The sequence below is a fragment of the Meles meles genome, chromosome 9 (genome assembly GCF_922984935.1).
Source record: "Meles meles chromosome 9, mMelMel3.1 paternal haplotype, whole genome shotgun sequence".
NCBI lineage: Eukaryota > Metazoa > Chordata > Mammalia > Carnivora > Mustelidae > Meles > Meles meles.
This window is the reverse complement of record NC_060074.1, coordinates 87,085,451-87,097,515: the sequence shown is the minus strand read 5'-3', so window position 1 is coordinate 87,097,515 and position 12,065 is coordinate 87,085,451. Positions and strand designations below refer to the sequence as shown.

At 38.2% G+C, this 12,065-nt stretch overlaps 1 long non-coding RNA gene across 1 annotated transcript in view; it reads right to left on the bottom strand.

Annotated features, from left to right (window-relative positions):
• LOC123951115 overlaps positions 1 to 2,157 on the bottom strand; it is a 51,438-nt gene extending 49,281 nt beyond the window's left edge. Inside the window, exon 1 of the long non-coding RNA XR_006820348.1 lies at positions 2,025 to 2,157. This is a non-coding gene — a long non-coding RNA (uncharacterized LOC123951115). The remainder of the gene's footprint in view (positions 1 to 2,024) is intronic.
• Between the last annotated feature and the right edge of the window lie 9,908 nt (positions 2,158 to 12,065).

The following is a 12,065-nucleotide window of genomic DNA, read 5'->3' as shown; positions in this document are numbered from 1 at the left end:
AGATAAAACAAAATAAAGCAAAATAAAAGTAAAATAAAATGATAAAATCACTAGGAAGAGAAAATACATTTATAGTATTGCACTGTAAAAATATCCACATGTAAGTGGACCCACATAGTTCAAACCCATGCTATTCAAGCGTCAACTATACTGTGAAATAGGCCTGTGCTCAAGAAATTAAATATATTGTAATTTCATTAGTATTCTTTCCTATCACGGGATATGTAAATTCTGTGCTTATGGTGAGCATGGAAATAATAACCAATGGAGCACTTTTTTCCCCCTTTATCCATTCATTGCTAAAGGTGGTGGCTTTAATTTTTTTAAAGACTATCTGGTTAAAAAAAAAAAGACAATCTGGTTTAGAATTTTCCTTTTCCTTCCTTTCTCTCTCTCTGTGTCATGTTGGAGTCACAGATTTGTTTTGGTTTTATTCCTGAAATTTTAATCTTTATTTTTTAGAGATTTATTTATTTGTTTTAGAGATAGAGAGTGTGCGTGAGTGGGGTGGGAGGGGCAGAGGGAGAGGGAAAGAATCCTAAAGGAGACTTGTCTCTGAGTGCAGAGGCCGACTTAGGGGTCGATTCCAGGTCTCTGTGATCACGACCTGAGCTGAAACCAAGAGTTGGCCGCTTAACTAACTATACCACCAAGGCACCCTGAAATTGTTTTAATCTTGGATCATTACCAGGAACAACAGGCAAGAAATCCTACCTTCTAATGATTTAATATGCTTAGTGATGCAAAAAATTAAAAAAAAAAAAAGAATAGTGTGGTGGCTTCAAATTTCCAGGTAAGGCACACCTTATCGGGAAAGCTGAGATGGGAAGTTCCTCTGCTCTTTGTGGAACTCGCAGTTTTTCCAAAAGTGTCCTACTCCACAATTCTGGGATGAGTATCTGGTCTGGTCCCTCTGCCAACTGTTTTTTTTTTTTCTTCTAAGAATGGAAGATTTTTTTTTTTTTTTAAAGATTTTACTTACTTATTTGAGAGAGAGAGCACAGCAGGAGAAGCAGCAGGAGAGGGAGAAGAGTCTCCTTACTGTGCAGGGAGCTTGATGGGCTCGATCCCAGGACCCGCAAGATCACGACCTGAGCCGAAGGCAGCCGCTTAACTGACCGAGCTACCCACGTGCCCCAAGAATGTATGGTTTTAAGTGACACAGACCAAGGTTATCATGGCTGTCTACAGAGATTTCCTAAAGAAACTCTGTGTGCCCATTAGTGGAGTGTCAGAAAGGAAATGAAATTCCACTCACAAATACCGTTTGGAGTATCTCATACATTGGTGAAGCTCGGTTTCCGTTTGTCTCTATAAAACTGTGGTCTTCATGCCTACCTCATGAATTTATTGTGTGGGCTAATTAAGTAAATGTACTTAAGCTCCTATAACAGTGCATAGAGTATAGAAAGACATTCTGTACTTTATACGTATTTATTTGTTAGCTCAGTGCTTCTCAAATCTTACTGTTCAAAAGAGTTACCTAGGATCTTGTTAAAATGCAGATGAGAACTCAGTAGGTCTGGGTTGGGGGTCCGAGATTCTGCATTTCTAACAAGCTCCCAGGTGATGTGAGTGCAGCTGATCCACAGACTGCACTTTGAATAGCAAAGATTAGGGAGTAGTTTATCTTATCCCTTAGTTACACTGTGAGTCTGGAGCACTGAGGTCTTAGCCCCGTGGGAGGGTTGTCTCCTACTGATGGTCTAGAAGCCTTTGAGAGAGCAGTTGCACAGTATTACTTTATATTATTTCTTGCCCATAAACTCTCAAAAATCTGAAGGATTATACAATGCATCATAGAAATAATTGTAACATATAATTCATCATCTTAAAGTCTTAAATTCATCATCATAAAGTCTTACCCATAATCCCACTCACCCTTCAGGTGATTCCCATTTAGACTTTGGAAACCGTTAAGGCATTTGGGAGAAATGCGTGTTCTAGGGGAGTAGAGTTGCGTTTTGTAAATTCAAAAACCATTTTTGGCTTACACCACAAATAGCTTTCACGCTGAAGCCTACCTGCTGCGTCCCTGGGAAACCTCTTTAGGATTTCATTTCGGGGATGGTATTTAGCAAGATCCAGGTGCTTGCTGCCCGGGAGCAGGTTGCTGCGGAAATAAGACTCGCACCGTCATTCATCCTGTTTTCAAGGTTTACCTACCTCGCTGCACGCACTGCTACTTCAGGTATGTGGTTGTGAACCTTATTGATCCTATTCCCTATGCTGTACTTTCATCCCAGTGACTTGTTTTATACCAGGAAGTTTGTACCTTAATCTCCTTCACTTATTTCGCCCATCCCCCCCACCTGAGTTTTGTTGTCAATCTCAAAAAGAATGGATTCTGAGTGCGAAATAGGGGTTTAGAAATTTGAGTTACATGGGCATTTTATCCTTTTATTTATATTCAAACACTGTATGGAAAGTAAAACTGATCCGTGTCCTGGACTGAAGTAAAATAGTATGAGGGAATAATTGTGATTTAAAGTCTGAATTTACAAACTCCAAGGGCTGCCCAAACTGACAGAGGGTGTGAGTTAATATTTATCCTGCACCTTGATACCTTCAGATGGAAAGTACTACACAAATATCAAGCGCTTTGAACCCTGTGGGATTTCCAGTCCTTACCATTTGCTAATAGCGAGCTACTCAGTGGTTTGTTATGGAAGGTATTCCTTTTGCAAGAGCACAGCAGCGCTGGCTTAGCCTGGTGTCTGAATCCTTTACTAAAATCACACTTCTCACCTGTTCTCTTTTGCAGACTCTGCAAACTTTAACATGACCAATGACCTATGCTATCATTTTAGTCTACAGTATTTTGGCAGAAATTTTATGTCTAAATAGCCGAAGTGAGAAAATGCTTTTGAAGTCATGTCCAGTGCTTTCTGTACAGAGCGTATATACCACCTGAAGTTGGCTACACAAAATGTGAGGTTTTTCCTCGACTTTGGTGCCCAAGGCTAGGGGTAGTTGCCTCTCAGAGGTGGGTCTTAGGTGGGCAATATACTTTTTTTTTTTTTTAAACTGTCAAGCCCAGAGAAGGAAGGCAGCTCAAAGAGAGCTTTTATTAGCTGGTATTACAGGGAACGAGATGTTGATTTACATATATATATTATATATGTATATATTTTTTGTTTAACTGGAAGATAATCCATAATTAATGACACTGTTCTCAAGGCAAAAATACTACAAAAGAAAACTCTTTCTAACTTCAGGATCTTACCTGGAACCGTTGTCTACCAAGTTATGTTCAATGATATATTTTTAGAAATCCAGCATTTTAATGACCACAGATCTACAGTGTAGGAAGTAGTCCATCAAACTGAGTCAATGGATTTTGATAGCACTCTCATAAATTATGTAGAATTATCTGGTGACTTCAGTAAGTAGAAAAAACAATTTCTCACTCATACCCATACTCTTTCTCACACACACACACATATACACACACACACACACTGGTTCTTGCTTCAAACTTCACATAGAAAACAAAGTTTAAAAGTCTCATGAGAAATGACAAGGTTTTAAGAAGAATTAAACTAGAATATAAAGAGCTGATAAATAATTGGCAAGTAGAAAGCGGTTGTATAACCACTTATACAACCATTTTGGTGTAGACCAAAATGAGAATCCCAGGGGCGCCTGGGTGGTTCAGTGGTTTAAGCCTCTGCCTTCAGCTCAGGTCATGATCTCAGGATCCTGGGATCGAGCCCCGCATTGGGCTCTCTGCTCAGTGGGGAACCTGTTTCTCCCTCTCTCTGCCTGCCTCTCTGCCTACTTGTGATCTCTCTCTCTGCCAAATAAATAAATAAAATATTAAGAAAAAAATGTGAATCCCAGATTCCCACTGTTTCAACTGTTTGAGTCATTGGATCCTTTCTCCAACCCACCTCAGACGCTGAATTATTTTCTTCCCTCAGACCAAAATAATTTCTTTACACATAGTCAGAATACAAGAAATGAATATTGAAAAGTATCAGGGAATTAGGAGAAATAATTGTTAAATTATTAATTCTGACCATTAAACTGATGTGTATGGCAAATACTGCCTTCTCACCTTCCCACCGCCCTCACACTGTCCCTTACCCCACTTGGTATTTTAAATAGAAATTCAGAGGCTTTTTGATGTCTTTGCTTTACAGTAATCCTGAGATCATGATCCTTTCTGACTATAGCTTTAGACATTTTTAATTTTTTCTTTCCTTCTGGTCATTTTTTACTGTCAGTATTTGAATGTGGAAATCTTGGTCTTACGGGCTGTACTTCAATTTTTTTTTTTTTTTTTTTTTTTTTGTCTTCAAATCTTTTGAACATTGTGATGCTGGTTGTTGAAGCTTGGAGTTACCCAGGTGGTAGTTATTAACTGACGTGTCATGGTTCATGGTGAACAAGCTAGGTCAACAAACTTGTTTTTCATCATGGCTGGTTTTAATTTGAAAGGGAGCTTGTTACCTATTTGATAATGCTTCACTGAAGTTCACCTATTTCAGGTAGATTAATAGCTTGTTCAGGGATGAGGAGCCTAGGGGCCCTGTTGTAACTGTGTGCTGTAGGTTCAAGGTTCAAACTTCAGAAAGTAAAAAAAGTCCTTGTTTTTCTTCCACCTATTTGCTGGGGCATGCCTTAGTGAACCTTGATACTTGGTAAGACTTGAATAGTCACAGGTTTGAGACTTTAGAGTAATATGAGGAGCTGTGTTATATAATTAAGAAAGAGATAGGTTTTGCTAGTACCTTCCAAATCACGAGCTTTTCAGGCTTGAAGATCATGGGGTTGGTGGAGATTGAAGAAGAGATGTATCTAGTTTCCTGACCATTTTCTAGGAAAAAGATTCAAAATCTCTCTAAAATGGATATTAAATTTTGTACAAATCCAGATACCATAGGGAGGTATGAGATTGAAGTAAAAATTGAGGAAAAAGCTGTTCAGGTTTGAACCAATACATGATGGTAACATATCAGTAGTTCCTTAAATGAATGGCTATTTAGGTACACATATAATATGTTGAAAAGGGGCACCTGGGTGGCTTGGTTGAGTGTCCGACTCTTGATTTCAGCTCAGGTCATGATTTCAGTGTCATGGGATTGAGCCCTGAGTCAGGTTCCACACTCAGCACGGAGTCTGCTTGAGTTTCTCTCCCTCTGCACCTCCCCCTGATCACCCTATCTCTCTCTCAAGTAAATAAATAATTCTTTAAAAAAATACATTAAAAATTTGTAGTAAATTATTCACTGAAGAATCCTCTTCTTTTTCAAAAGGGGAGTTTCACCATATTTGTTTTAGCCATTCATGCATAGATCCTTGGGTGCAAAAGATGTATCAGCTAGCTCTGTCCATCTGGAGAAGAAAAAAAATTCAACCCGCACTCTCTTCATAACATGATTCTTATGAATCTCGATGTAGCTGAAGTTTCCACTCAGATTTTGCTCTTGAAGCATTTAAATTCAACACTACTATTTGAAGATTAAACCACAGTGGAAATATTAATGATGTCTCTGTGCTGAAAACAGCTTGGCAATCTCTTAAATTGATAGGTTTTTAAAGAAACTCTCCATTTCAAATAAAGATCTAATATCTGGATCTCCTAACCAGTCTGAAATGTAGCTTACCTACATGGATTGGCTATCTAAGAGCTTGTAAACAAATTCATAAATTTGTCATGCTGATTATAGTGTTGGCAAACACAATGGCTGATCATGTTATAAATGTTTATCAACACCCGCACTCACCCACCTGCTAAGAGGTGCTACGCTTTAATGAAATTGTTTGAATATCAAGGCTGGTTGCTAAGATACAATGTTCTTGTTACTAGGGATGTGATGCTTGCAGATTTCTGTTATCAAATAATGATTAGAGATGTGCTAACCTCAAGGTGCTCAGTGCAGTGAAAGGTTTACCGAGCTACAAATTAGTAAACTGTCTGCTTGAGCAGGCACTGGCAGAAGAAACATGTGCCTCATCCATACACGACTGGCATTTTAAAAGAAGAGAGGACAGGGAGCGTGGCCATGAATGACGGGTCCTTGAGAGTTTGCCATGGAAGGTTTACCTACTCTACTGCCCAGGATGATATATCTCTAGCCAGCTGGGGAATTTATTGAAATCCATTGCCAATAACTCCTTCCTTTCCTATGAAAAATCCATTCTTTACATTTCTTTTTAATCGGTTGTTATGGAATTATTAACATTAAATTTAGCATTAATGTTAAACATATAAGCACTAAAGTTCTCTCTTATGAGAAAGAAAAGTTAATCAAAGTGTAATCCCACACAACAGAGATACATTTTAACATGCACACATTTTCAGGATGATGCCGGGTTTGAGAGACTTATTGGTATAAATGTCCTATTTAGCACGATGAATTCTGCAAATAATGATGCAGACTGTTTTCTATTGAGAATGCAATCCTCTGGAATATTTAATCTAATATAAAGTATCATGTAAGTGTTGGAATGTTTCTCTTTATTTTCACATTATCGCAAACAATATAGGGGAGATTGACCGAAGCTGTGTTGTATACAGCAGTATAATTGTTCATCTTGTTAAAGTAGCAACTGAGTTGCGGTATTTTACCTATATTGGGAATGTTGTGAGCACCAAATTTTCACACTGAAAATATTGCTATGATTTTATGACAGTCCTGGAATTCCCAAGGGCTCTACTCGTGACTAGTAATATTTCAGAAATGTGTGGGCAACTGTACTTGCGGTGTCATGTATAATTTTGACTCTTGTTACTTTATAAGAAATTTCAATTATTAGGATCACAGATCTGATGGGTACTAAATTGACTCTGGAAAGTTCCCTTAATAAAAACTGAAATTGTATACATATTTTAATAATGAAAGTGTTTAAATAAAATGATATTCAGATATAACAGCTGGCCTTCCATTAGATCAGGATCACGGTGATAGCAGAGACTGAATCTGTATAATCTCTGTATAACCATCCTCCAGAAGAACCATCCTGCACAAAACAGGCACCTTATCAATCCATGAGTGATACTTACATCCAGAAAATTTTGCTAACATCCATAGCAGATACACATGACATTGCAAGTTGAATTTTCCTTCCCTCTGTGTAGAATATAAAAAGATGGAAAGAAAAATGTGACTTTTTATTTTACCTTTGTGAAACAGGTTTTGCATATCCTACTTTTATAGATAGGAAAGCAAAGTTCGGAGGAATGAGATAATGAATTACTCAATGTCACACAACCAATGTGAGGCGAAGCTGGATCTTTTGTAAGTCTAGTCCTGTTTCCCAAACCCCAACTGCCTCTCTGATAATGTCAGACCTGAGTGGGAAAACAGGGCGAACCCTTAAGTAGACATAGGTGAGAGCACATTTAAAGGCAGCGAACTATGTGCTTATTTTGTGCCAAATGTACAGGCAGGTATGTGAAGGATAAAAACCAGTAATTTATAAAACCCTTGGCCATAAGAAGTTTCAGTTTTGAAAGTGTGGAAATATGATGTGTTCACTTTAAAGAACTTGAAGACTAAATATGAAATTCAAGGAGAATATATTTAGCCTGAGTGCAGAGAGACAGTTCTCATTCCACACTGAATGAGGTTAGGAGGAGGCATTGAAAGGATGGGTGTTTGGTTGGGCAATGTAGATTTGTTACCAACAAGATCTGGGTTTGAATTCTTGTTCTGTCGCATCCTGGCTAAATCTGGGCAAATTTCTTAACCTGTGTGTGCTTTTCTTGCTGCTATTGTAATTTTCCCATGTGGATTAAATTGGTTTTAGTACGGTAACATGCTTAGAAGCAGTCAATAAATATTCGTTATTTTTAAGACCTACTCATTGACTGTGTCCTACAAAATTGAACTATATTACACTTGTTTTGGCCCAAAAATTGCTTTTGAAGCTTAAATTTCACCTCTTTAGTGAGATACTTACCTTGTTTTTATACTGTCCAAAGATTGGTTCAATGAAAGTGATTCACGTTTATTGATGAATACAAAAGACCCTTTGCAAAAATGTCTCCATGTTCTCGTGTGACTTTTGTGCTTCAAATAGACTTCTAAGCGGCGCATGGTTAATTATAGCTGGACAGAGAGACATGTGGAAGTGTTGCTTGGGCGGGAGTGTGCTGTCCTGCTGGGAGTGACTAGTGCTGGGTGGGCTTATCTGGAAGAGATTTGTTCTCTTCCTGCTCAAAGGGTTCTTATGAAGCTTAAGTGAGAAGCTAAATCTGCATGTCAAAAGTGGCATCCAAAGTCAAGGTATATCAAATTATAATATTATACTCTATTCCAAGAGGAGAGAGTAGACAAAAACCAATCTCTCAGTGTTCTCAGGACTATAATGCTTACCAGTGATACCACACATACTGACTTTGGGTGGAAATTCACTGTTGTGACATTCAGCAACACCCGCTCTCCATTTTCTGTTTTATCATAATTCGATGCTCTTTTCTTTTTCCTGAGCCTTCTTAATGCACTCGCCAAATATTTTATCTTTCGTCTAAATTAGAATGCCAAATATTTGGCCTACTGGTTCAGAATGTGGCTTGTCTAAGTCCAAATGGTCTCTACCCTCTAATTTTTCAGGCTAGATTTTAAAACACTTCTTATTCACCAGTGAGAAACTTACAAAATGGGTTATTAAAAAAATAACACTGGTGCCGCTTAGAGAATGTATTCTATGCACCCGAACCCTCCTTGGTCCTATTTCGAGATTCCCCCTAAATATAGTGGTGCTGAACTACCTCCATATAATTCAGACCATGTCAAAACACAGAGCCCTCTCAGTGTGGGGTAGTGTGGGCATTTTGTTATCTACAGCAGCTGTGGGCTCTTTTTGAGGAGAAAAACCTACTTCTGTTTAAATTTATGTTGCATCGAGCGAGTTGTATTGCTTGTGATTATATGTGGCGCAGAGCTGTGTCACGTGGCCTGACCCGCTAGAACCTGAGTTAATGCAGTCCACATGGGGTGCTGAGTGACACACATTAAAACATTCCACTTCTCCACGGAACTGTGGGAGCAGGTGATTTCTCTAAATGGCAGACACTCCCATGCTTGTATTTTAAACCTCTACCACTTTAGCTAAAAATATCTTCAAAAGCCCACCCAAAACACTTCCCTTGGTTATTTTTGCAAATTGTTGGGTGATTTACAAAGAGCAGGGAGGGAGGCACAAGGGGAAATTTTGAATTATTTACATAATTTGATGGGATGGTGCCTCCCTTAAAGAATCCACTTGGTTTAAGTCAACAAATTTATTTACTTCACATACTCGAGTCCTAGAGAGGTGATTAGGTCGCCTATGATTATATGATTAGTCATATAATTATTAACTTGATGCTTCTTAGATTCCAGCAAGTTGATAGTTATATTTCTCATCAAACTAAACTTAAAAAAACCACTTATTTGAAAATTACTGTGTCCCAGCAAACAGCCCTTATAGGAATGCACACTTTTTTTTTTAAGATTTTTTTTAATTTATTTGACAGACAGAGATCACAAGTAGGCAGGGAGGCAGGCAGAGAGAGAGGAGGAAACAGGATCCCTGCCGAGCAGAGAACCCAATGTGGGGCTCGATCCCAGGACCTGGGATCATGACCGGAGCCAAAGGCAGAGGCTTTAACCCACTGAGCCACCCAGGCGCCCCTGCACACTATTTTTACCAATATATTTATTTCTCTCTGTGAGAACAGTGAGCACCGTTGGTCCTGAATTCAACTTGAAATATTTGGCCATCAGTGATCAAATCTGATATTGGGCCATTCAGACATTTTTACCTGATTCCCTTAATGGTCAGTGAAACACATTGCTAGAACATCTAGATCAGCATTCTTCTTTTTTGGTAAGCAAACTGACCAAATCGGAATCTGACATGTAGTCCTGGTTTCTCCAGGCTTGTGCTCTAACCAAGTGAGGCAATTAGCCAGAGATATGGTGGAAAAAAAGAGATCCTTGGAACACAGGTCTGGGAATCCCAGTTCATACTCTTCAAATCCCAAATCTACATACTACCCAGTGTAAGTCGCTTAACCTCTCTTGAGGTTTTCTGTCTTCTATAAAATTGGATGAAGATATTATGCACACTGTAGGGTGCTTTTATGAAGGAAATTAGCTTAATTGTATGAAGAGTCCTGTAAAATGTTTGATCTATAGGAGGCGTTCAAAGTAAGTCAGCTGCCATTTGCTTTGTTAAGTTTAATTAGAGGAAGATAAAACCAATAACTCTCCACTTATAAACGGAGTAAAATAAATTAACATGTTTATATTTATATATAAATATATATATATTTATAACATGTTTATATACTCCAAGATCTCCTTTCCTTCTTCTTTTCTAGAAATGTTTGGAGTCCCATTGTACTGTGCAAGTCAGTTTTTCTGGGCATTAATTTTCTGAGAGACCCCGTTATGGGCTTTAGAGCTTTTGCTGTTTTTCTTCTTTAATTAATAAAGACTGTTGATCTAAAGTATTTCAAAATATGAAAGGCCAGAAGACTAAATGCCACAGTAGGGCAAGAAATAAAGCTTCTGCTTACCTAAGGCATTAGTTTTCATGACGTAATATATACATTTTTAACCTAGTGTCATCAAGATCTCCACCACTGACTCACTGAAGACAAAACGTCGGGTTAATTGAGCTTATCAAGAAAGGTAGTGATTTCTCAGTAGAGTATCTATTAATGATTGAATAATTTATCAGTTGTAAAGTGCGTTTGTCCCAAGATATGTCCGAAGTGGGTAGAACATAGGAAATAATGCAGCAGAAATATGATTCTAATGAGTTACGTTTGGTTGCTATTTGACATAAAGTAAATATTGAATGGGGAAACGGCTCTAGTGTTTTGGAAAATTTACTTTTGCCTGTAAAGAAAAAGATATAACTATATTAACAATTATGCTTATTTCTTTTAAATAAAATATATATTGATATGGATGTTTTTCAGTCATGTCTGAGGACATGACTTTACCCAATTTATCAACCACAATTTTCTCTTTTCTGTGGAGATGAAATTAATATCATTCCTACTCTGGGTAGTTTTCTTTCTTTTCTTCTGATTTTTGGGGGACTTTTCCCTTAAGTTTGATAACAGGATTTTTATGCTTTTCTTCTATAGTTAGGCTTTCTTTAAGATGCTTATTTGTTTATACTTAAAAAGCATGTTCTAGCAATGAAATAATTCCCTGCACTTCATGTATCATCACACTGTTGAACCTGAGCAGCTTGGATCAGCTGTAGACCGCAGCACATGCTCAGTAACTTGGTATAGGATGGATGAATAGATGGGTAAAGAAAACAATGAATTAAGGGAAACAAGTCTGAAGGAAACAATTGGTTCGTCATAATGCTGTATACCATTCTAACTTATTATACTTTTCACGGTTATGATTTGTGCTGTTTTGATTTTAAGGTTCTCCTGGGACATGTGACCTTACGTTAAATATAGGTATTTCCTAGATTAATAGTAAACTTGGTGAAGTCTCTATTTAAAAATTTGAATCCATGGGGCACCTGGGTGGCTCATGGGTTAAAGCCTCTGCCTTCGGCTTGGGTCATGATCCCGGGGTCCTGGGACTGAGCCCCGCAGCATCGGGTTCTCTGCTCAGCGGGGAGCCTGCTTCCTCCTCCTCTCTCTGCCTGTCTTTCTGCCTACTTGTGATCTGTCAGTCAAATAAATAAATAAAATCTTAAAAAAAAATATTTGAACCCATCTCCCACCTGTAATACATGTGGATCACTTGATAAAAGCTATGGTGTAATGAAAGGCAGGATAGTTGGCGAGATGGGGCTGACTTTGTCCCACGACTTATGTGAATGAATGATTTTACTCCTGGAGCACTGTGCACAGGTGTAAGTCTGGATATAAAAATAGAGACCATTGTGATTTTTGGTAACAAATCATATTTACTGAAACACATGTGTTAAATATATCTGGGTGTGTGGATGGAAGCTTGCTTTGGAAAACTGGCTACAATTTGGAAAGAGCTTCTGGTAATATCTCTATTTTCCTTGTCACATCTGCTGGCCCTCACCAGCGAAGGGGAAGATGCTGAAGGGAGAACTGCCTCTCGGTGGAGAAAAATCTG